Source organism: Nelumbo nucifera, chromosome 3 (genome assembly GCF_055504915.1).
Source record: "Nelumbo nucifera cultivar China Antique chromosome 3, China Antique-T2T, whole genome shotgun sequence".
In the NCBI taxonomy this organism is placed as follows: Eukaryota; Viridiplantae; Streptophyta; class Magnoliopsida; order Proteales; family Nelumbonaceae; genus Nelumbo; species Nelumbo nucifera.
In genome coordinates, this window is record NC_142651.1 from 34,720,518 (window position 1) to 34,732,409 (window position 11,892).

General features: G+C 34.7%; 2 pseudogenes across 4 annotated transcripts; one reads left to right on the forward strand and one right to left on the reverse strand.

Annotated features, from left to right (window-relative positions):
* Positions 1-6,740: 6,740 nt before the first annotated feature.
* On the reverse strand, positions 6,741-8,043 carry LOC104595014 (plasmodesmata-located protein 8 pseudogene; annotated as a pseudogene).
* A 501-nt stretch (positions 8,044-8,544) lies between these two features.
* Positions 8,545-11,673, forward strand: LOC104592607 (protein FAR-RED IMPAIRED RESPONSE 1 pseudogene; annotated as a pseudogene). Of its 4 annotated transcripts, none has more exons than XR_016084359.1 (3): positions 8,614-8,832; positions 8,960-9,034; positions 9,419-11,673. The product of XR_016084359.1 is annotated as a protein FAR-RED IMPAIRED RESPONSE 1 pseudogene, transcript variant X3 (transcript). The 4 variants fall into 4 exon arrangements; XR_016084361.1 differs by having other exon boundaries at positions 8,617-8,754; XR_016084357.1 differs by lacking the exon at positions 8,960-9,034 and having other exon boundaries at positions 8,545-8,754.
* Positions 11,674-11,892: the final 219 nt, after the last annotated feature.

The window sequence follows — 11,892 nt, forward strand, 5'->3', positions numbered from 1 at the left end:
TTAATTATTTTTTATTGTTTAACTATTATACTCCTTATTTAATTAATCATTTGTATTTCCTAACAATTTTATTTAAGTTAATTAAGTTAAAATGGGAGATGCTAATGTAGGGATTTTCATGTTGTTACTTGTTAAAGAAAATAAAGGAAAATAAAAAAAGACAAAATTTAGAGGGGTCTAAGGAGAGAAAAGAGGGCATGTGATGTGGGTGGGACCGGAGAATAGAGAGGGTGTCATGTTGTTACTTGTGAGAGAAAGAAAATAATAAAAGGATAAAACTTGGTAAGGGACCTCTAACATGGAACCTTTTGCTTTAGTATATAGATATAGATTATACAATAAGTTTGGAAACTTAAAATCCCACCTAGATTCAAAGTCTTTATTGTGAAAGATTATTTAGGATTTTGTGCTATTGAAAGACAGATGTCTTGTATAAAAGAAGCATTACTTCTAATAGAGTTGGTCTTATGTATAGTTCCTCTCATGAAACATCAATTTGTTTGTTTTACTCATGTCCTTTTACAAAAGCCATTTTGCTTACAAGCCCTTGGGGTTTTTATTTTCTTGATGTTCATTTTTCTTTTGTACCCCAAATTTTACTCCCAATGAAGGGATGTAAAGCCTTACCCCTAGAGAAGCAATACAAAGGGCCATTAGTTCATGATAAAAAAAGATGGTCACACCCAAACCCAGGCTCAAATATATACAAAAAGTACCTCATTTGCAAGAGCAATACCCAATCTATTTATATACATGAGAGTTTCAATCCTGTCAGGAAGCTTGGCAAAAGCTATGAAAAGTCCTATGATGAGCAATGTCACTCCCTAACTTTGAAAGGGCATCTGCTACTTCATTTGTTTATTTGTAAATATGCACAAAAAATGCCTCAAGACTTTATGTTGTCCCCTTGAATCTCACTCTTCGATACTATAAGCTCCATGGTAAACAATAAACATCTTGAATTATATTGTAGAGAACTTGGGAATAAGTTTCCACCACTAACTTTTGAATTCTCAAGGTTCTACTCAGCTTTAGCCATCCAACAGGCTTGGCAACTTCAGAAAATAAAACTATGTTGTTTGGGAGAAGTTTTCTAGAGAGGGTTATGTACATAGGTTAAATAATCAAATGTGAAGGAATATGATAGATGAAGGAAAATGGCATATACTTATTTTTTATCCCTCCTTTAATTTTTATTTTATTTATTACAAGGGAACATGTTATGCATATGTGCAAGTAAAAGTAAAATTAAAAGTATTGACCATATATGATTTGACAATCTAATTTAGCTTTTATGGATTATATCTAAATGAAAGAATTGGCATTATATATATGTATGTATGTATGTATTCTTTTATGATATATTATAGGAGATGGGATTTCAAGTTTTATGCACAACCCTAACAAGGTGCAATTACCTAATTTATTCATGAGCCAAATTTCGTAACAAATTACCTTGATAGCATGAAAAAAGCTAGTCAATTGTGGTTGTATGCCTAAGGAAAGAAATTGCACATGTTTTATATGAATAGTCATCTAGAATGACAAATTGTTAAGGAAAAGTATGGAAATTATTACTAGAAGTATTAGAGGGTTACATAGAAGCTTAAAGAAACAAATGTTAGGTTTTGTGACAAATCATAGCTGTTTAGGAAACCTATGCCTTTAAGTTTTATGTAGGCTAGTGTAAGGGCATGTGTTATGCATGCCTACAAGGGTAAAATATAAGTTGTCATGATATAATCAAATTTAACTTTTACTACACCAAGACCAAGGAAATTATCCCTTTTATAATAGTATAAATGGTTATATAGGTTGGTTAAAGAACATAGTTTGTGAAAAGAATAAATGAAAAAATGGTCATTTTTTATTTTTATTTAGTTTTATTTTATTTATTATTAGTATAAGGACATGTGCTATACATGTCCAAGTGATGATAAAAGTATTAACCTTATATGATATTATAGTATAATTTAACTTTTATTACTAGCACTATGACAAAGGCTAGTATCAGCATTATATGGTACTAGTATAAGGATAGGTGTTGTGTATGTTTATATGAAAAGATAAATGGATAAAAATATATGAATACTAACCTTGCATGCCGCTACCATACTATAATTTAGCTTTTATGAACTGCACTGAAATCAAGGTAAGTATTGGCATTTAATATAGCCTAAATTGATGCAAGGCAAGTATCACCATTATATGGTACATGTCATTCATGTCTGCTAAAAAAGTTGAAAGAATAAATTACATGAACATTTATTAAAAAAAAAAACCCCTCATATGATACCATGAAGATATACTAAAATAGAACATATTAGATATTATTTTAGTGTAAATTATATTGTTTTGTAAGAGATGGGTTTTGAAGTAGTCATAGCAATAGCCACTAAGGTGTTATCACTTCTTTCATTCACCAATTAGATTTTGTAACAAGTTAGTTGATAATATATAAAAGATAGTCGACTATGGTTGTCTTAATATAGAAATTGTAGGTTCAATTTGATTATTTATCTAGAATTGTAGAATTTAAATAGTTGTGACTAGTTTTATATAAGGAGTTATGGTAGATATGTCAAAGAAACGAGATCAAATCAACCCCCCACAAGATTGCCCCCCACAACATCCTACAGCACATCTCCGCTGTGTATTGGGAACATCTCCCAATGATAATACCAGAAATGATGATGTCATCATCGGGAGATGTTCTCAATACACGGCAGGGATGTGTTGTGGGATGTTGCGGGGGGCTGATTAGAACTCCAAAGAAACAAAAGAAAGAAAAAAATGACAAATGAAGAAAAAATGGAATGCTCTTGTTTTTCTCATTTCTATTATTTTTATTATTAGTGTAAGGGCATGCATGCAAGTAAAGATAAAATTATTGACATTATATAATATGGTATTCTAATTTAACTTTTATGACTTGCATCATAATGAAAGCAAGTATCAATATTCTATTATTTTTATGACATTAAATAATATGGTAGTCTAATATAACCATATATATATGATACTATAATTTAATTTAAGTTTTATGACATACACCAAAATAAAGGCAAGTATATGCATTTAATGTGAACTTTTTAAAAACCAAAGCATGTATTATCAATATATGGAACATGTGTAAGGCACATGCTATGTATGAGTGTAAGAAAAGGACAAAAAAGTTATGAAATGCCATTTACCATGTATGATTGCACTGAAACCAAAGCAAGTATTAGTATTTAGTACAAATATAATACATTATAAAATAATAGACATTCTTCTAGGGTGAATTGTTTTTTACTAGTTTTCAAGTGTAAGTATTCACAGCAATAGCTAGTAGGGTATCATCACTAGACTTGTTTATCGGCCGGGTTTGAGCTTGATTTTGCCAAAATTTTAATGGGTTTGACCCGAGCCCAAAGCCCAGTCTATGAATAAGTCTAATCATCACCTAATTCATTCACGAGTTAGATCCTATGACAAGTCACATTGATAGTATAATAAAGTCAGCTATAATTGTATGGCGAGAAATAGATTGTAAATTATGTGTGACAAGTTGTTAAATTTTTGCAAGAGACATCTATAGCATAATTATGATTATTGTAGGTGGGGTTGATATTCATGATATCAATGTAGGACTACAACATTTACTAATCATTTTTTTATTATTAATTATGAAACATGTACATATAAAATGTCTAATAACAAATATACAATATAAATACGTGGAACTCACACCAACAAAGCCAAAATTAACAATGTGGGTACCACATTAGTGGCACATGAAATTATGTCAATCTTTTCATTTGATAAGTAAACTAACAAAATAATCAAAATATAGAGTTTACAAGACCAATAATTAATCAAGGCCTGTTTCGCATGTCTTTTTATACGGTTTGTTGGCTGTTTATAAGTTGGGTAGACCGATTTTTTGTCTATTCCCATTTGGTTCGCGAAAGATCTAGTCGTCAAAAGTCAGAGCATCGAAAAGATGCGAAAAGTTCATTTTAGGCTAATTTCAGGAAGCTCCAAATAAAGCTTTTTGCGTCTTTTGTGTTTTATTCTTGTGCGGAAAGACATGCATCTTCCAAACTGCAATGTATCTTTTGACTGTCAGAGCTACCAGAAAATCTGCCCAAAAAACTTGCTAAGTTAAACTCATTCCAACTAAACATAGAAAAATAGCCTCTTACCTTTTGAAATACAACATCAACATTCCAATTCAAATTCCTATTTATATATACAAACTTAACAAATTTAAAATTTCCAAACAAATTTGATATTATCCAAAAGATCCTAGTGCTATTAACACAAAGAAGAGCCTCAAAAATAACTATTTACTCTTTCTCTGGTACTTCTCTACTCATATGAAACGAAGAACTTGCAACAACAACAAATTTATCTTCATCATCAAAACTTAATACAAACCCAAAGAACCAACATAATTACCAATAGTACCACCATCACCATAAATAGTATAATTGCTACATTTTTGTATTTTTTATTTGGGGAGTGCTATAGGACTTTCTTCTTGTACATGTAATATGTAGTGGCAATATTTAAAATGAGATGGCAAAAAAAAATTCTATAGTTTGGGGCCTTGGGCTAATCATGGGATAGAAAAAGCCCAACATTGTCCAGACTAATTACTTTTGATCAAAAACATGATTAAATGAAAATTTGAAATTGTTTTAGTATTTTTAACAGAAAAGTTGAAATTGGCATTTGAAGCTTTTTTAACAGAAAAGCTTCTGCATTTCTATAGACTTCGCTCTTCTTGTTTGCATCTTATATTGGCATTTGATGACTTATTACCGATCCGGGTGCTTGAGAATTCCAATAAGAAGGAATGGGAGAGCGGTGAGGGAGAAAGCTTGAGGTTTAGTGTTGAGACATAGACTTGTTCGCGGGGTGGGTTTTTGGCCTGACTTTACGTTATGTTAGGTTTTGGATCAAGTTTATTTAAAATTTGACAAAAGCCAAGCTCGAACTGACCCATAAACAGGTCTTGAGAGTTATTGTTTGAGCAGGATTTTTATTGTGTCATGTGCCAGGTGATGCCTTAGGATTATGTTAGGGTAGTTGTTGGGAGCAAATCAGGACTCAATATCTATATCTCCCTATTTCAGGAGTTCACATCTGCCCCCACAGAATGCACCCCAAAACGCCCCACATGCACATCTCAGTGTGCATTGAGAGCATCTCCCATTCTTGTCATTGGGAGATGTTCCCAATACATGATTGGGATGTACTGTAGGAAGTTTTTGGGGCCCATTCTGTGAGGGGGCAGATGTGACCTCCTATTTCAGATGTAGGGTCAGATATTGTGCTGTTAGAGTAATAAAAAAGCCTTTTGCAATCAGCAGATCCAAACTCATTCCCTATGGCCTATGCTAGTAGCATCATGGTCAAAACTAGGGGTGCAAGCTGGACAGCCTAGGTTGGGTTTAAGGTCAACCTAGGCCTAACTTTAAAAATTGGGTCTACTAAACAAGTTTGGCCCAAGATTGAGGTTAAGACCAAATTATTTAATTCATGCTTAGGTGGCGTTTGATAAATCTGAAATCTGAAATCTGAAATCTGAAATGTTAAAAATGTATTAAAAGTGAAAAGAGAGATAGTTGCTTTTGGCTTTTTAAAGGCTTTGAATAAAGAAAGTTCTTTGTGTTGGATCAAACCTTCAACATCTTAAATTCATTGATTTTACTACTTTACCCCTAAAATAGGCTATTTGGTAATTTTGAGTTCAATGTGCATTATTTCATAAAAAATAATTTATTAAAATAAAAATAAAATTAAAAAATACATATCAATTTATAAATTAAAAATAAATTATTATGAGTTAAAATAATAATGAAAATAGTAATAAAGAGCATAAAGCAATAAAAAATTTAATAATTATCAAATTAATACCTTAAAACTATTAAAATATTTAATGATTAATAAAAAACAAAATATTTGATAATTAATGCAAATATAATTTACAAAAAATAAAAAAAAAACTTATTAAAATAATATTAAAATTGGAAAGAACCACCGCTACTGCTGAGAGTTGCAGTGGCAGTGGCTGGAAGATAGGAGAGAGAGAGAGAGATTGAATGTGGTAGGGGTAATTTCAACTTTAGGCCACAGATGAAACGTGCCTGAGTGCATTAAGTGACGGACCTAAATCTTACAATTTTAGATCTGAAAAAACTTTTCAAATCTTTTTCAGATACAACACCAAATAAGCATTGCGTCTGAAAAACATATATTTCATTTCATACTTCAAAGGTCTGAAAAGTGTTGTCAAATGCCACCTTAGTCTATATTGAATTTTGATGCACTTGGATTGGGTTCATATCTAGTCAAGGTGACAAGCTTGAATTGATCAACTGATACATACTAAAATTTGATATAAGTATATGCCCCCGTACGTAAACTTGTATGCATATAATATGATTTATTAAAGAAATTAAGGTAAATTACAAAGACTCTCCCGTACTATGGGGTCTGTGACAAAGACCCCCCTATACTATGACTATGAGACAAAGACCCCCCTTGATCGTTAAGTCAGATGACGGAATGCATTAAATTACCAAAATACCCACTAAACTTTTTCTATTTTCTTTTTTTGCCCTTTTTCTTTTAAAACCTATTTAACCTATTGTTTTCCCTTTCTTCTCTTCTTTTCCCCTCCCTCACCGTCTTCTCTCATTCTTTCTCTCTCAACTCTCCCAAATGAAAGGATAGAAGAAACCCATTTCTCATCTTTCCTTTATTCTCTTCTTCTCTTTAATCTCGTCTCTATAGCCGTACTGACCACATGCTTTTTGCATAAAGGAAAGGAGGATGATGAACAAAGCAAGTGCTGCCAGTACTCCAACGATTATTGCCACCGTCCTTCTGGTTTAGTCATCGGTGGAGGTATGTGTAGGCATGCAGCCATAAAAAGCAAAGTAGTAAGGGGAATTTTTCTACAACTAAGCAAGTCTACTTGATGCCTTTCTCTCTCATCCATTGGTTTGTTGGGGTGCGATGAGAAAGCCAAAAAACCATCTTCATCAGAGAAAAGGAAATGCAGACACATATACGTATCTTTAAGAAGCACTAATTAATTATTTCGATATTTGAATGAAAGTGGAGGAGCTAATTAATGCCTTAAAGCTTTATAAAAGGAAGTCAATGGTAACCCTTCAAACATAGTTCTGTAAGATTTTTCTCTAGAAATGACTGCTCTTGCTGCGTAGTGGATATGACCTTATTGATCATCAACTGAAGCTTAGCTGCTTCTACGTCTAGCGGTACTAATTTATCTCTCTCTCTCTGTGAGATTTTTCTTATGAGGTTTCTACTTAACACACTCACAAGCAAAAATACAAGGAAAAATGCAAAAGAAGTAATACAAAATTATGAATTGCACCTGAAGGGAAATCATAGTAGCCAGAGGCCCAGTGTTGAGCATAGCACTGGGCCAAGTAGACATCGGTTGCTAACGCCGACCTGCATGCATTCTTCAGCTTCCCGACGGCTTCCGAAAGACATGAAGAACAATCGGCATAACTCAGATCCCCCAAACACTGAGCAAAACCCTCCACAGACCCCAAGATGCTAACTCGAAAACCATTTGCTCCCTGCAAGTCAGCAAGAACATCGTCCTTGCGCTTAAAGAACTCAACATCACTACTAGCATCGTGACTACATTTTTTGTATACCTGTGCCATGTCGAGTTTCCCCAGGAAGTTGGCATTGTCGTATCTTAGAAAGCACCCATCTAATTGTAAACTAGCTGCTATTGAGTAAGGGCACACCAAACTATTCTGGCTAATGGTGTTTTGGACACACCACAAACAATCACTTGTCTTCAAATCACCGCTGCATCCGCCGGCATTGAGGTGCCATTTGCTACTGTAAACTGTTATAAGCAGATTGAGAGGTTGAGATTGCAATGGAGGACAGTAGGGAGTTGAGGTTGGCTTCAAAGAGTGAGCTGGGTTGGTATTTGTCTGGAGAGCAGCGCCCCGTAGATGAAAGTATGAGGATTACCGCCTCACGATCCCATTCCCACATGGGGATTACCGCCGCTGTTCGTGAGGTCGGGGAAGATGAACAGTATTTTTTCATCCAAAATAGTTATTAATACGGAGATTAAAAAATATTGCAATGACCATTGGACGGAAGGCTAACGGAAAGGAATCTTTGTTTCACGGTAATAGTACAGGGGGTCTTTGTCACAGACCCCATAATACTGGGGGTTTTTGTAATTTATCTAAGAAATTATGCATATATAAAGAAATATCCATAGAGAGAGAGAGAACATATATGTACATAATTGGGCCTGCTGATTTGATTTGGATTACCAGAGACTAGGAGAGGGGCGAACCTAAAAAGTAAAAGACCCCAACTTTTGAGTCCATGTTAGCCCGATGACGGAAAGCCCAAGCGCAGCAGTCGTAAAATTGCGGCCTGGGTCGGTCCGAGATCGGGTTGGGCCCGTCCAAGTTACACCCCCAAGTCCAGGACGGACAACGGGACAAGGGAATAAAAAACACAAAACGATAAAATATTATCACGGGCATCGGGAGCCCATGACTCCATGATTTGCTTCTGTGCTTTTGTGGTTTTTACTCCGCCATCTTCGTCGCGAGCACTTCGACTTCGAGCCATGACTAGCATTTGCTGAACACAATTTCTGCGTTCTGCCTTAGCCCTCTATCCCTTCTCTATAGTCGTCGGTTGTCTTTGTCGCTGCTGATCGATTGCAATTATTGCTGCCGGCAGGTACCCCTTCATCTCTCTCTCCTCCCTTTAAATCACATAGCTGTGGCCGTCTACTCAAGTGTTCCTGGTGATTTATAGGTTTGTATCTGTATTGTCTTTGTCACCCTTATCAGTTCTTTGAGATCTAATTATCCTATTTTCTAATTCCATTTTTCGTTATTTATTTGTTGTTGGCGAGTTTTCATTTTCATAATTGATATTTCAGGTAGAGAAATCTGCATATTCTTGGCTATTTAAAATTCGTGTATCAATCAGTCGTACCTAAATATTGGCGTTTAAAGTTTGTTTTCTTACTCAACACCCATCACTTTTTTGTTCTTTTGTAATTGATATAATTTTTAGTAATTTTTTCTTCCTAATTGATAAATTCATTCTTAAATTATGTCTTACTTGCAGTCGTAACCTGTTTGTTTTCAGTCACTCTTTTTATTCTTTCCTTTTCTATTGTTTTGCTTACTGACAACTCGAGATTATGCGTGTTTTTCCCCTTTCATGTCAAATTAGTATTTAAGCCCCCCCAATCCATGTTGCCTTGTACTTTTTTCAATTTGGTTACTTTCTCAATCTTGTTTTACTTTTTTATTTTCTGGGGAAAATCTTGTTAACATTGCATTACTAATAATTTCTAACTCCATCCTTTTTTTTTTTTTTCATTCTTCCATAGATAAAGCAACTCCCAACTAATGAGACTGAGCTTCTCTTAATGGAAGTAGATCTTGATGTGTCTGTAGATGGAAGTAAAACTAATGATGTTGGGCAGAATGTGGATGGAATTATAATGAATGACGGAGATATTCATGGTGAAGATGAAGGTGGTGTGGATTTTCCTCTTCCATGCAAAGGAATGGAATTTGGTTCACTTGAGGAAGCATATTCCTTTTACAGAGAATATGCTAGGATTGTAGGATTTGACACTTTAAAGAAAAGCACTTCATGCGGAAGGAATAGGGAATTCACCCATGCAACTTTTGCATGCTCTAGAGAAGGGAAAAAGAAACAGACAATAGGAGTCAGAAACCCAAGACCTTGCTATAAGGTAGGTTGCAAGGCATCAATGCATGTCAGTAGAAGGAAACATGGAAAATGGGCAATAAATAACTTCAACAATGAGCATAACCATGAGCTCCAGCCAATCCAAGCACGTTATCTTCGTGGCCGGAGGAGTACAAATCCAACTAGCAAAGATAATACAGATATTTTACATGCCTTTGGGGTTCATATTAGTAACATTTATGCTGCAATGGTGAAACAATGTGGTGGGTATCAAGATGTTGATTTTTCAGAAGACATGGGCGATCATTTCGACAGAGAATGCCGACTAGCAGTAAACAAAGAGGAGGCACAGGTTCTGCTTAATTACTTCACAAATATGCAAGAACACAATTCAAGCTTCTTCTATGCAATTGATTTGAATGATGAACAATGCCTACGGAATGTACTTTGGGTTGATGCTAAAGCGAGGCATGATTATGTTAATTTTGGTGATGTAGTATGTTTTGATACAACATATCTTACGAATAGGTATAAAATGCCATTTGCCCCATTTATTGGAGTGAATAATCACTGTCAGCCTACATTGCTTGGATGTGCTTTAATTGCAGATGGGACTACATCAAGATATGTATGGCTGATGAAGACATGGCTTAGAGCAATGGGTGGAGTAGCTCCAAAAGTAATTGTTACTGACCAAGATGATGCCATAAAAGCAGCAATTACACAGGTTTTTCCAAGTGCACGCCACCGGTTTTGTTTATGGCATATTCTTAGTAAGGTACCTCAGAATCTCAGTCATGTAATCAAAAGACATGTAAACTTTATGGGGGAATTTAAGAAATGCATTTATAGGTCATGGACAGAGGAAGAATTTGAAGACCAATGGCTCAAAATGATTCAAATATTTGAGCTTGGTGAAGATGAGTGGTTAAAATCTTTATATGAAGATCGTAAACTATGGGTGCCAACTTACATGACAGATACATTTTTCGCTGGGATGTCCACTGTGCAACGATCTCAAAGCATCTATGATAAGTATGTCCACAAGGAAACAACAGTGAAAGAGTTTCTAAAGCAATACAAAATTGTCCTGCAGGACATGTGTGAAAAAGAATATAGAGCAGATTATGATTCATGGCATGGAATACCTGTTCTACAAACTTGTTCACCTTATGAGAAACAAATGTCAACAACCTACACAACTGAAGTATTTAAGAAATTTCAAGTTGAGGTTTTGGAAATTGTTTCTTGCCAGGTAAGAAAAGAGAAAGAAGATGGGACCACAACAACATTTAAAGTCAAAGATTTTGAAGAACAAGACGACTTCATAGTGGCATGGGATGAGACAAAGTCGGTTATCTCATGTTTATGCCGTTGTTTTGAATATAATGGCTTTCTCTGCAGACATGCTATGGCTGTTCTCCATACTTCGGCTGTACCTAAAATTCCATCACACTATATATTGAACCGATGGACCAAGGATGTGAAAAGTGGGCAAGCCATGAATCAAATATCAGGGGAGCTGCAATGTAGGATACAAAGATGCAATGATATATGCCAACGGGTTCTCAAGTTGATTGAATATGGGTCAATATCTCAAGATAGCTACAATGTTGTAGTACGTGGAATTGTAGAAACTTTGATGCATTGTGAAAGCTTTTGCAATCCCATATAGAATGTTGCAAATCGTAATATATTAGCAAATCATGGTCCCCATGGCAACAAGAATCGTTTATATTCTGTTCCCTTTTCTTTTGAAAGAACCTTCTTTTATTTTTCATGAATAGCCTTTATAGGTTGATCCATTCATTCCCTTTTAGCTATAAGTAAGTTAAAACAATATGAGCTTGTTTTCTTCTCCATCAAAGTACTTAACATGTAGAACTGTAAAGGTAGAAGTTCAGTAAACTGGCATGTTACTAGAGATATTGAGTACCAAATTTGAGATGCTAGAATGTTTTGTTTGATTTTTTTCCCTTTTTTTACTGAAATTGGGCTTTCATGTTTCTTTGGCATCTAATGTATTTGGAGGCTTGGTTTAAGGTTTTATAACTCTCATTAGCTGTAGCTTTGGTTTTCAATTAATATAACCATTTTTTTATAATTGACATAAATGGATTTCATTCATTAAATGAAGAGAGAAAG